Source organism: Podarcis muralis, chromosome 3 (genome assembly GCF_964188315.1).
Source record: "Podarcis muralis chromosome 3, rPodMur119.hap1.1, whole genome shotgun sequence".
Classification (NCBI taxonomy): domain Eukaryota; kingdom Metazoa; phylum Chordata; class Lepidosauria; order Squamata; family Lacertidae; genus Podarcis; species Podarcis muralis.
The window spans coordinates 6,606,583-6,619,975 of record NC_135657.1 but is presented as its reverse complement, the minus strand read 5'-3'; the positions used below and the strand labels follow the sequence as shown (position 1 = coordinate 6,619,975).

The 13,393-nt window shown below is 42.7% G+C and overlaps 1 long non-coding RNA gene across 1 annotated transcript; it reads left to right on the top strand.

The window, feature by feature from the left end:
* Positions 1-7,739: 7,739 nt before the first annotated feature.
* On the top strand, positions 7,740-12,066 carry LOC144327139 (uncharacterized). Its single transcript, XR_013392044.1, has 3 exons — positions 7,740-7,848; positions 8,851-8,967; positions 11,780-12,066. It is a non-coding gene; the product is annotated as an uncharacterized LOC144327139 (long non-coding RNA).
* The last annotated feature ends 1,327 nt before the right edge of the window (positions 12,067-13,393 follow it).

Genomic DNA, 13,393 nt, shown 5'->3' with positions numbered 1-13,393 from the left:
ACAAAATAAATAGCAAAAACAGACAGACCTCAGTGTAACACTCAAAGCGGAAGTACAGCACTCAAATTGGAAGCATAACACTCAAAATGTACCTACAAAGAAAGAAACTTTTCCATTTGGTTTTCTTCTGGTCTGCACAGTTTTGGATTCATTTTTGTTTAATATGCTTGCTTCTGTGATGCTTGTATTTTTATGTGCTCCTCCCCTATTTTGTGATCCACCCCCAAAAACCCCATACAAATTAATGATTTTGTTCCATCATCCATAATAAATAAACACAAACGAGAACAACAGATGTAAAATAAAAATAAAAATGCAGAAATGAGAAAGGGGCCCAAGTCTCTAGCCTCTTAGTTAGTCAACAAAATCAGAAGATGCGACAAGACACCTGTTAGTAGAAACCTTATTTATTATTAAATTATAAATTGTTTATATCATTAATACCCTGTTTTTCAGGAAAAAAGGCTCCCCAAGTGGCGTATGTGCAATTTCATTTTTTAAAAAATGGCACACAAGGAGGAAAGAACAGGGAGGGAAGAGGGAAACAAAAGGCAACTCAGGCATTTTCAGTTGAATGGGGGGGGGGGCATTTGAAGCATCTGTTGTGTTGAACTCTTTCAACTGCTTTTGCTTGATTTGCACATTGCAAACAGCCGAAAGTCCTTAAATCTTGAGAATAAACCTGATTTGCAATGGGGTATGAATAATGTCAATTGCAACAGTTTAATTAACACCAGAAGCATATATACTTGATGTACTTCCAGGAATTGTGACTCTTTCAGTACAAGAACAGCAGGTGCTTAAACAGATTGCAATGGCATCTCCTCCTGCTTAACATCTGGAAAAAGTTCCTGAGAAAAGGACACCTTGGCTGCACCTTCCCAGCAGGAACAAGTCCCTGTGCAGAGAGGCAAGTCATCTGCTGTATCCCAGCAAAAGCAATTCCTGGTGGAGGAAGGAACCTCATCTGCTCCTTCCCAGAAAAATGGCACTGCTTCCCCTGCTCCTCAACAACAGGATCAGGTCCCTCAGCTGAAAAGCAGCAGTTTCCACATGCCTTTAACTGCAGATCACATTATTCAGTGGGAACAAGTCGTCTTAGTATCATAGAATGATAGAATTGCAGAGTTGGAAGGGACCTCATGGTTCATCTTCTCCAACCCCTGCAATGCAGGAATCTCAGCTAAAGCATCCATGACAGATGGCCATCCAAACTGTGCTTCAAAACCTCCAAGGAAGAAAAGTCCGCTGTTGAACAGCTCTTTCCAGGGCCGTCTTTAGCATATTTCCGACCAGGGTGCAAAGATCCACCCAGCCCCCCCCCCCCAATTTAGTTTAGCCCCCAAATTAACCTCCGTGCCATTGAACAAGGCCAACCATGCCCCGCCACTGCCCTTTGCCTGCCACAGCCTCCTTGCCCAGCGCCCGCCCACAGTGCTTCTCGCTTAGCATTCATCGTTAAATGGGGAAAGAATGCAGCTCGTGGAATTCATAGCATGTGCTCTAGGCACGTTTTTGCAGAAATGGAAAATTTAAATCGCATGCTGGAAAATGCCAGTACAAAGTAGATAGTCAAAGAAAATGCCAACAACTAGCGACAATAAGCCTTGCTTTTCAAACGATTTCTGTAAACGAATTTGAACTGGAAATGATGAAATTAAAACGCGCAGTTGTGAATGACAAGTGCCGCTGCTGTTGCAATGCGTCTTTGAGCACAAAGTCAAAAGTACTTTAGTGAAACAGTAGGTATACATTTCGATAATACCTAGGTATATATGTATTTTGTTTGTCTAGCTTGATCAAAATTATTTCTGATTTTGTAACAGGTAGATAGTTAAGAGCTTAGGCGGCTTCAGCCCTGCATCCCTTGCACCCCTAGGTAAAGACAGCCCTGGCCCTGTCAGATGGTTTTTCCATATGTTTATCCAGAATCTCCTTTCTTGTAACTTGAATCAATTGGTTTGAGTCCTGCCTTCCAAGGCAGGAGAAAACAAGCTTCTTCCCTCTTCCATGTGACAGCCCTTGAGATATTTGAAGAATGCTATCACATCTCCTCTAAGTCTCCTCTATTCCAGGCCAAACAGAATAAAAGTTTGCTCATGCCACACTGAATTGATTTTATTGATAAGATATACATTGGAAAGCAAACAACTCCTCGCAGCGCTTGATTTATAACACAAAACACTACTACTTTATAATAGGATCATGGAACACCCCAAAAATATGAAACAAAGAAGCTGCATAAGAACCTGCAAAGGAGCGTTTTTTGATACTATACTACACTGAAATGTCTAAATGTTTCTTTGATTATCCTTGAATCTGCCAGTCACACATGCCATCCTTTCCTGACACACCAGCGTGGCACACCAAATCCTTTGAGAACCACTGATATAGATGTTAAATGGCAAAGGGGGCGGAATCTGTTGCTCACCTTGTGATCTACTGCAAGTGAAAGGTGGCTGGGGAAAGGTGAGTGTATCTGATGGGAAGAGATAGCCTGCTTTGGAGCTCAGAAACCAGCCTCACACATTTCTACAGTTCAGGCCTTACAGAGTGCAAGAGCTTGAAAGGGTCAACCCTGAATCTTACTCCCTTCTGGTCATTGGTTTTTGGGCCTCCCTGATCCAGAGCCAGATTATTGGTCCAACGCACCCTCAAGGATCTAGATCAAACAGAAATCCAAGCTTGTCGTTAAACTGCTTCAGGTGCTTAAACCTGTCCTCTAGGTGAGTATTGCAGCCTCTCCATTTGCAACAACCCTAGACAGCCAGTGCAAGAGAAAAATCCTGCCACATCTTCCAGTCCCTAAAACCCACTGCTCCACACACCCATCAGAAAAAAAGAGCCATGCAGTTCTGCAGCAGCCATCCTAGATGATCCTTTGATGCAAGCAGTGCAGGAAAGATGGAGCTCCTAATGGACCGCTCCACCAGACTGTCTCTTAGGGAGAGATAGGAAGCAGGGCTCAAGGCTTCTGCTTTTGCCGGAGGCCAAGCTGAATCAGGCACCTCCTGGCCCTGAACTGGGCCAGTGGGCCATGATTGTCTAGAAACTGGTAAGGAGTTCATGTTTTTGTTTTCCTCTTCCCTTCCTGTCCTTTTCCGCTTGTGTGCTATGTTTGGTTTCTTAGTTTTTTGGTTTTTAAATTGTAAATAAGCCACTCTGGGAACCTTTTGGCTGAAAAGCAGAGTACAACTGATCATAACAATTTTAAAATGTTTCTACTAACAGGATTCTCCTCACATTTTTGGAGTGCTGTTTTTTTTATAAATTTGTTGTAATTCTATTTTACATTTTTGGAATGATGGGATCAAGTCATTAATTTATGTGGTTGTTTGGGGGAGAATTGGGGCATAAAATGTACATAAAACTACATGCAACACAAAAACAAGCATCCTAAGCAAAATGCTTATTGTCTAGAAATTGATAAGGAGATCTGGTTTTTGTTTTCGCCTTCCTTTCCTGTCGTTTTCTGCTTGGGTGCCATGTTTTGTTTTGGTTTTTAAATTGTATGTAAGCTACTCTGGGGGCCTTTTGGCTGAAAAGCAGAGTATAACTGATATAAAGAATTTAAGCAATGTTTCTACTAACAGGTTTCTCCTCTCACCTTCTCAGTGTTGTTCTTGTTTGTGTTGATAACTTATGAATGATGGGATAAAGTAATTAATTTATGTGGGTGTGGGGGGGGAGCATCCAATGGGGGCAATGGACATAAAACTATATGCATCACAATATCAAGCATGTTAAGCAAAATGCATCTAAAATGTGCAGACCAGGAGAAAAGCACACTGAAATGTTCCTTTCTTGGTAGGTATGGCAACTGCAGTTGAACTGAACAGTCCAACCAAAAGAGGCTGCATCAAACTGCATTATGGCCAAGCTGCTACCCGAAATTCCACTTCCTTTCTATCCAGGCACCATGAAGTTGGGAGCAGCTTTTGTGAGATGATGGGAAATCTGTTAATTGATATGGAAGGAGAACAGGATGAGAAAGATTGTTCTGCAGATAAATCTTGGGATGGTCTGCAAGGTGAATAGATTGCCTAGGATGAGTTAAGAAAAAATGGCCTGGACGGTTCAGATGCTGACAGCTGCAAGAAATACCAGTTTGCAGCATTTCCCACTCAGATGCTCAAATGTGTGTTTCAGCATCTTTTTGGCACGGCAACACTATAAGTAGAGAGAACCTCCTTGTTCCATCCAAACTCCTCTTCCTTCTGCCTTAGAGTGCCTTCCCTTTGGCAGAGATCTCAGAAGAAACTGCAGCCATGAGGTTTCTTTACCTGAGCTTTGTTCTGGTCTTCATCTTCTTCCACGTTGTTGCAGGTAAGAGGGCACAGGGAGGGAGTATCTGTTGCAAATGCAGAAGGTCTCAGGTTGAGTCCCAGGTATTTCCCTGGTCGGCAACGCTAAAGACCTTCTGCCTGTCAGTGTAGACAGCTATGAGCTTGATGGAACAACAGTCTGACTTGGCAGCTTCCTATCCTATCCAGCTGCTTAAAAAGGGGTGGGGAGGAAAGTATTTAAAAACCTATTTAATAATGAAATTGAATTTGAATGCATGACTTTTGCAAAAGCAGCAATGTTCAGGATGCAGCCTTAGCAACCAGGAAAGTTCCATGGTGGTCATTTATGTTGCTTGGAAAAGTTTGGAAAGTTAGTGTCCATAATCCCCAAGTCCTTCTTAATTCCAGAGGTCCTGGATCTATGAAGAGTAAAAAATCTGATGAAGGATTCAATTGTAGACCTAACCCAGCAAGTTTCTTTGTTAAAGAATGCCCACAGTTGCCACCTCAGGACCCCATGAGTATAGCCAATGAAGAGATGGTGCCCACTGGGCAAATGGGTGGGCCTTACCCCCTCCTCACCTGGCTGGGAGTCGGGAAAGACTATAGCCGGCGCATTTGGGTGTGAGCTGAGCAAGACACATTGGCAACACTACTGGGGAGATTGCAGAAAATACCATTCTCAGAGAGGACACAAATGGCAAGGTATTTCTGAAGCTCAGACCAGCTGTACTTCTGATTAGCAGATGTTAAAAGCAAAGGGGAAACTTCAGTAGAATGGAATGAAGTCTGACTCAGTCGCCAATTATGTGGGTCTGTGGGTGTATTATCTGCTCATTTTTCTCCCCTTCCATTAGCAATCTGCAAAATTTAGGCTTGGCGGCTGTGCTGAAAAGATTCCAGGAGCAGTAATCATCATCATAATTTTATGATTTATACACCACCCAACTGGCTGGGTGCAGCTAAGTGCCAGCACCCTTACAAGGTTCAGGAATCAGCTGGAGTGTTTGCAGAGAAGGAGGACCGATCTGACCCTTGCTAATGTTGGCCAATGAAATAGTAGTTAGCAGGTTGAGAGGCAGCAGAAGCCTGTAAAAGTTGGTCATCCCATTAAATACGCAGGGTTCTGGTTTGGGGAAAAAAAGTAGTTGTAACCCTTTTGCCCCCTTTAAACAAATTTATTTCCTTTCTCTTTTACACAGGGCAACTTGGATGTGAACTATCAGGTGGAACTTGCCAATTCCCAGCAACTACAAACTGCACCTATGGAGAAATTACAGGGGTCTTCTGTGGCAGCAACGGAATCTGCTGCAGGGGTAAGTGATATCCAATGAGTTGTGTGGGGGGGGGGGTTGGGGTTTTTTTGCAAAATACATTAAAATGCAGTCAATAAATATTTATATAAACAAAAAGGTAAAGGTAAAGGACCCCTGACAGTTAAGTCCAGTTGTGAATGACTCGGGGGTTGCAGCGCTCAGCTCACTTTACTGGCCGAGGGAGCCCTTATTTGTCCACAGACAGTTTTTCCAGGTCATGCGGCCAGGAAGACTAAGCCGCTTCTGGTGAAATCTGAGAAGTGCACGGAAACGCCGTTTACCTTCCCGCCAGAGCGGTACCTATTTATCTACTTGCACTTTGACGTCAAATGAGGACTTCCCATGCCTGACAATGTAGACCAGTGAGATTCCACCATGAGCTCCCCAGCTGGCCTTGGGCAAACCACGCTTTCAGTCTCAGCCTCGATCTCCCCATCAGTACATAATAATGGGACATAATAATACAATAATACTGACTTGCTGTTATAGAAGACTCTGAATATTTATTTTTTTATTCATTCATTCATTCATTTATTCCTTAATTGCATTTATGTCCCACCTTTTCCCCAATGGAGCTCAAGGAGCCTTCTGTGGTTCTTCCTAATTTAATCCTCACAACAACCCTGAGAGGCCCAAGGCCACTATGTGAGCCTTATGATGAGGCTGTATTTGAAGGCTGGTCTCCCATTTCCTAGTCCAGGACCTCAGGCTCTCATACTTGGAAGTCCTCTTGTAGCACCCTGCTTGTGGTTAACGCTTAGCTGGAATGAAATATTCAACGCAGCAATAGAGAAATTAAAATAATAATTTATTTGTCAGACAAATAAATGAGAGGCACAGTGGTATATGGTTACCAAGCTCTGGCCTGGCCTCCTGCCATTATGGCCAGCACTTATATTCCCTCAGCCCAGCTCCCTTGCTCCTCCTTTGGCTGCCTCTGTCCAATCAGCCTGGTTGAAATTCCTATTGGCTGCCTGCTATATCCAATCCTAAAAGATACACCCATATCCTCCTGTCCTTATATGGAACACAAAGAGCTATATATTGTTACATCTATAAATGACAAATAAGTAGTAATATATCTTACATGTGTCTCAACAAGGAATCTTAATTACCAGCTCACCTCTTGCCCTCCTTGCCCTATTGCCTTCTAAAACAAATGGTTAATCTTAAATTTTTATCTTAAACATATGTCAAGGATCTTGAGTTCACATCAACATTGAAAGATCTCCTTCATTTGAAGGTTTCTAAACAAATGCCTGACAACTATATATCAGGAGTGCTCGATGGCGTCTCCTGTCTGGCAGGGGGGCTAGGCTGGTGGCTGACTTAATTTCAGGATAAATACAACTCTTACAACTATATGAAATAAGAATCTAGCATTTCTTAAATCCTTTGCATAATTACATTTAAGCCAATATATTTAATACATAACATAGGTAGCCTTTTAAAAGGAATAAGGCCTTTGTAAAGTAAAAAAGGAACTCAGTAAAAAACAGCTTCAAAAGAAGCCTCTTCAGTTTACACCCCCCCCCTTCAGCCAGCTGCTTTTCCCATTAGCTCTTCCCAACATTTATTGCCCTTTAACTCTCTCAGTTTAAGAAAGAAACAGCTTTAGAAAAGACTTCCCAAAAATGCTCTCTTTCTGCCAGCTAGATGCTTCTCCATTGCTCTTGGCCTTTTTAACCTTAGGAAGAAGATCTGGCTCATTTTACTGGGAGGCACATTGGTATTATTTTACTATTTACTCATTCCTAATTATGTTTATCTCTGCTTTTTTTTATCTTCTGTAACATGTAGGGTCAGTGTCCTCGCTCTCAGCCTGTAATTCCCCCTTTTACGACTTTGAGAATTGTTTTCTGCTATAAATCAAGGGGCCCCTTGTCTAGGAGGAAAACATTGCCAAGGTTCTCTAAGCAGCTGGTCTTCTGCCTGGCATGAAACATTTGAAAATCTTTAAGCTCTCTTTAATATACAAGCCCTGATCAAACATTAATAAAATGCAGGCTTATGATTAGATGCCTCACTCTTCCAAGGCTCAAAACAAAACGTCCGTCCAATGAATGTTTCTGTTTTGCACAAGAAGTCCTTTCTAATAATGACAATTTAATTCCCTCTCTTTTGCACAGATGAACCTCCATTGTGTAGACTCTTGGGAGGATTTTGCCAGGGCCCAATCACTGTGAACTGTACCTTTGGAGAGTTTACATGGGTCCCCTGTGGTCCTAACGCACGCTGCTGTAGGAGTAAGTTATATCCATGACTTGGTGGTCCCACTTGTGCAAATGTTTGCTCATTTTTAATCCTGTTTTCCTGATCTACACTCTACGTCTTCACTGGACAAAGCAGGGCTTGGCTTGTGCTAAAGGAAATAATCACTGAACAGTTTGTGGATCAGAGTAGCAGATAATACGCTCAGGGCATATTAATTCTATTTTTAGAAGTAAAAAGTTGGATTCAGTTTTGATGCAGCACTTCTAAGTTCTGCAACTTCTTTTAAGCATTAGAGCCTCAAGGTTTTCCTCTGTGCACAGGGAATTGTGATACCACAGATGTTCATATGGGTGCAAACTGTGCAGGCTGCTCCTCCCATGGGCAGTAAAAAATGGCGGCTCTGATCTAAGTGTCTGATCTAAGTCTGATCTGAGAGCCAGTGTGGTAAAGTGGTTAAGTGCGGTAGTCTCATAATCTGGGGAACCGGGTTCGCGTCTCCGCTCCTCCACATGCAGTTGCTGGGTGACCTTGGGCCAGTCACACTTCTTTGAAGTCTCTCAGCCCCACTCACCTCACAGAGTGTTTGTTGTGGGGAAGGAAGGGAAAGGAGAATGTTAACCGCTTTGAGACTCTTTTAAAAGGGAGTGAAAGGCGGGATATCAAATCCAAACTCTTCTTCTTCTTCTAACTCTCCAAAATCTTAAGACAGCGCTGAGTAAGTGAGGATGAGACAGTAGTCTGCTGCTGCTGAAGGAACACAAATATGATTTGGCAACAAAGATTCCCACTTCATTCTGCACTCACCAGAACTCACCTGAAGTACAAAAATAATTTTGACCGGAGCATCAGTCAAATCAAGACTTCCCATGCTGGACAATCCAAGTCTGTGAGACTCCACCATGAACTCACCAGCTGGCCTATGGATAACCATACTTTCACTCTCAGCCACGATCTCCCCATCAGCATTATCGGACATAATAATACTGATTTGCTGTTACAGAAGTCTTTAATTTAATTCCCTCTCTTTTGTACAGATGAACCTCCACTGTGTAGCCTCTCGGGAGGATTTTGCCAGGCCCCAATCACTGCGAACTGTCCCTCTGGAGAGATTACATTTGTCCCCTGTGGTCCGAATGCACGCTGCTGTAGAAGTAAGTGATACCTATGAGTTGGTCCCACTCACGTGTGAATGTTTGCTCATTTTTAATCCTGTTTTCCTGATCTACACTCTGCATCTTCACTGAAGGAAGCAGAAGCAGGGCTTTGTTTGTGCTAAAGGAAATAAATATAATATAAATATAAATCAGGACATATTAACCCTATTTTTAGATGTCTAAATTTGTATTCAGTGCTGATGCAGCACTTCTAGGTTCTGCATCTTCTTTTAAGCATTAGAGCCTCAAGGTTTTCCTCTGTGCACAGGGAATTTTGATACCACAGATATTCCGTATGGGTACAAACTGTGCAGGCTGCACTTCCCATGGGCAGTAAAAACTGGTGGCTCTTATCTAACTTTCCAAAATGTTAAGACAACACTCAGTAAATGAGGATGAAGCGGCCGTCTGCTGCTGCTGCAAGAACGCATATGTGATTTGGCAACAAAGAGTCCCACTTCATTCTGCACTCACCAGACCTCACCTGAAGTACCAAAATACATCACAATATCCAGTAGAACCGGAGCTAGAAACCTCATGGTCCCTAAGGACCTGAACCAGGGGAGGAATTATTGAATGCCAACAAGGTGATAGTTACAGGTAGGTAGCTGTGTTGGTCTGCCATAGTCGAAAGAAAATTTAAAAAATCCTTCCAGTAGCACCTTAGAGACCAACTAAGTTTCTTATTGGTATGAGCTTTTGTGTGCATGCACACTTCTTCAGATACACACAATGGTGATACAGTGGTACCTCGGGTTAAGAACTTAATTAGTTCCAGAGGTCCGTTCTTAACCTGAAACTGTTCTTAACCTGAAGCACCACTTTAGTTAATGGAGCCTCCCGCTGCTACCACGCCACCGAAGCACGATTTCTGTTCTCATCCTGAAGCAAAGTTCTTAACCTGAGGTACTATTTCTGGGTTAGCGGAGTCTGTAACCTGAAGCATATGGAACCTGAAGCATATGTAACCCAAGGTACCACTGTAGTTAATTCTGCCTTTTAGAAATACTGGAGAAATGAATTGAAAAGCAACTGCAATCTGAGGCTGGAGATGAGAAATAATTTAATAGATCTATTCTAGCCTGTGGCCAGTTCTGAACCCACGTTTTAAAAAGGAAAACGACTGATTTGACTGTCTCCTAAGTCAAGTGACCGGAAGGGTACAAGATTTGAAAGCTGTTTGTTTTGAAGAACATTGGAGGAGCTCAGCATGTTTAGCCTGGAGAAGAGAAGGTTAATTTGAGGGAGAGACATGATTGCAGCCTCTAAATACTTGCACGGCTGCCATGTAGAAGTTGTTCCAGAGGGCAGAACTAGAACCAAAGGGGTGGAAATGACAGAGAAGCAGGTTTTGAGGGACAATCTGTGAGAGATCCTGTTGTTGAAGATCCTGCATTGAACAAGGGTTGGACTAGTTGATCTCCAGGTCATTTTTTCTCTCCATCCAGCTGTTCACTCACTGAACATTCTGCTAATAAATCACTTTTTAGTAGGATTATTTTCTTCTCCAAATCTTCTTTTCTTTTCTAAAAAACCACACAAACTAATTTTTATTTAGGAAGGTTTATTTATTACTTCAATTTTTATCCTGCTCTTCTTCCCAAAGGAGACTTGGGAACAGATATCTCTAATCACTTCATATAGAAATATTCATATTAAACTATTTTTAATTATGTTATTTATTTGACTTATATACCACCCTTCATCAAAAGATCCCAGGGTAGTTCACGAGATAAACACAAAAGATAAAAGCACAGATCTATAAGGACAAAAAATTGAAAAGCGATTTTTGTTGCATGCCTTTTCTGATTATAAATTTCAGATCAGGGGCTGTTTTCTCTTCTTTTTTACAAATTGCTATCTGTAACTCCCGGTGAACTGTTACTTTGTTTTTGTTGTTTATTTTTTGCAAAAGAGATAAAAATACAATAGATAAATAAGGTCCCTCTTACAGTAGATAAATAAGGACCCTCTTAAGGTCCCTCTAAATACACCCATTCTGTCAAAAAAAACATGTAATTGACCAGAGCTTCAGTCAAATTAAGACTTTCCTCTCCATGCCTGTCCATCTAAATCACTGGCCATATTTCTGTCCAGGACAAGGTGTCTGTTGGGTTCTGTGCTATAGTAAGTCTAGGAAAAAATGGGGCAAGAGGAGACAAGGTGCAGGCTGCCCTCTGAGGAACCCAGGTCTATAGCTGCTCCATCAAGGAACAAGCTGAATTGGGGGCTTTATGTTGTAGCAGCAGCAGCCGAATAGAAAAACAGTGTGGTGTAGGAGTTAGAGTGCTGGAGGAGGACCTGGCAGATCAGGATTCAAGTCCCCACTTGGCCAAGAAGCTCACCTTGGGCCAGTCACTGCAACTCAGCCTAATCTACTTAACAGGGTGGTTGTGAATATCAGAAAAAAGATAAAATAATAGTTAGCACCACCTTTCCTGCAAGATGCTGTGTCAATTTGAGGGTCCAGCCTTTGCCATCACCTCCTACATCAATGGAGTGTGGGATCCTCAGGTCTCCCTGGGTCTTTGTGTGGTAGAGTCCTCAGAGTCAGTGGCTGCCAGTGGCCCATCCTGACATCCAGGATGGGCCAGGGGATGTCAGCAGTGATGCTCCTCTGAGAGCTCTTCTGGGGCTGGGCCTGCATGTCCTCTTCCTTTCTGCTACAGATCCCTGAATTGCAGGGTGGCCTTAAATGTTCCATTGAGTCTTTCCAGCACTATAAATCTTATCTCCTGAAGGTGAGCAATCTGACTCCAGGCTCCTGAAAGTGCAATCGATTACAGGTTTCCTTCTTTCTTTTATTCAGGACAATAATCAATGTAAGAGGAAATGGGGGGTTCTGCCAGGAGGAACTCACCAAACGCTGCCCATCTGGTCTAACTCTTCCTGCTTACTGTGGCTTCAATGCCCAATGCTGTGCCCTTGAGTGACATCAGTGAGCAGCCCACATCCATGGTTGAGAACGCCTGATGGCTACACTGATTCTTCTGGATCTTTGCTTGTGGAAGTGGGCCTGATCAATCCATTTGTGAAGCAAACAATGAAACAAAGATCAGTTTGTTCTGATGATCATCTAATTAAACACATATTAACCTGCAAATCTAAAATTGTAATTTTTTTTTCATTTTTTTAAAAAGCATTTATGACTAAATATGACCCACCTCCAGTGGAAGCGCATCATATCTGCCCAAGATTCCTCTTGACTGAAGTTCTCATCCCCAAGTCCCAGGAGGAGATAACTGCAGTGAATGCTTTTCATGCACCCAGGCAGAACTTGGGTTTTCTCTGCCCAGCTGGTTATGCGAACACGGGTGGGATAGGGAAAACTCAACCCAGACTGGAGCCATGACCTAAATGGAGCTGATTATTCAGGAGCCACTGCCTTGTGGGTGCCCATAGGTCACTGAGAGTGGTATTTAATGCTGCTGAATGCACATCAGGTTTATTGATTTCTATGGGTGCACTCTGAGTAGGACTCGGAATTTTCTGAAGGGGTGTTTTCTGGGATTTTGAGAATGAAAGAAGGAACTCAGGAAGGTGCGAGGGAGGAGGTGGGACTGAATAGTCGGGAAGGGCTATTGCTGCCTAGTGATCTAGATCCCAGATTCAATCATTGATCTGGGTCTTTCTATTCATCTTTAATTTACATACATTAATTCACAACATAGCCAAATATAATTGCAGATGCCAATTAAAATAAAATACAAGCAGAAAAGGATATCTGAAGTTCAACACATAGGAACACATATCCACACCACTTTCAATTTGTTTGTTTAGACATTTCTCTCCCAACTTTCCTCAAGGAACTCAAGGCGATGTACATCGTTTTCTCCCGTGAGCCCATGTTTCCAAGGTCTTAGACAAATACCACGCTGGTGCCGTTGCCCTTAGTTCCTTAGTCACCACTACCTAAAAGGCCCTCTGCCTGCTTCCCTGTAACCTCGCCTCTCCCAATGAAGGAAATGCCAGAAGGTCCTTTGAGCTGGACCTCCGTTTCCGGACTGAATAATGAGGGTAGATATGCTCCTTCAGGTATACTTCCACAATGGGATCATTGACTGGTTAGGAAGACTCCAGGGAGGAGAAAGAATCAGCAGTGGAAAGGAGAAATAATGTTAGGAAACCAGGTTGGGGCAGCGGGTTGAGTGGGCTCAGCTCATCCTCATGCTGCTTATAATTTCCTCCCCCTCTCCCTTTGGCTTCAACCCACGCAGAATAAACCAGGGCTTGTGGGAATTGCAGTTCATGGATGATGGGAATTGTAGTCCAGCAAATAGCCAAGTATAATTGCAGATGCCAATTAAAATAAAATACAAGCAGAAACAGATATCTAAAGTTCAACACATAGGAACACATATCCACACCAATTTCAATTTATTTGTTTAGACAATTCTCCCCCAACTTTCCCCCAAGGCACTCA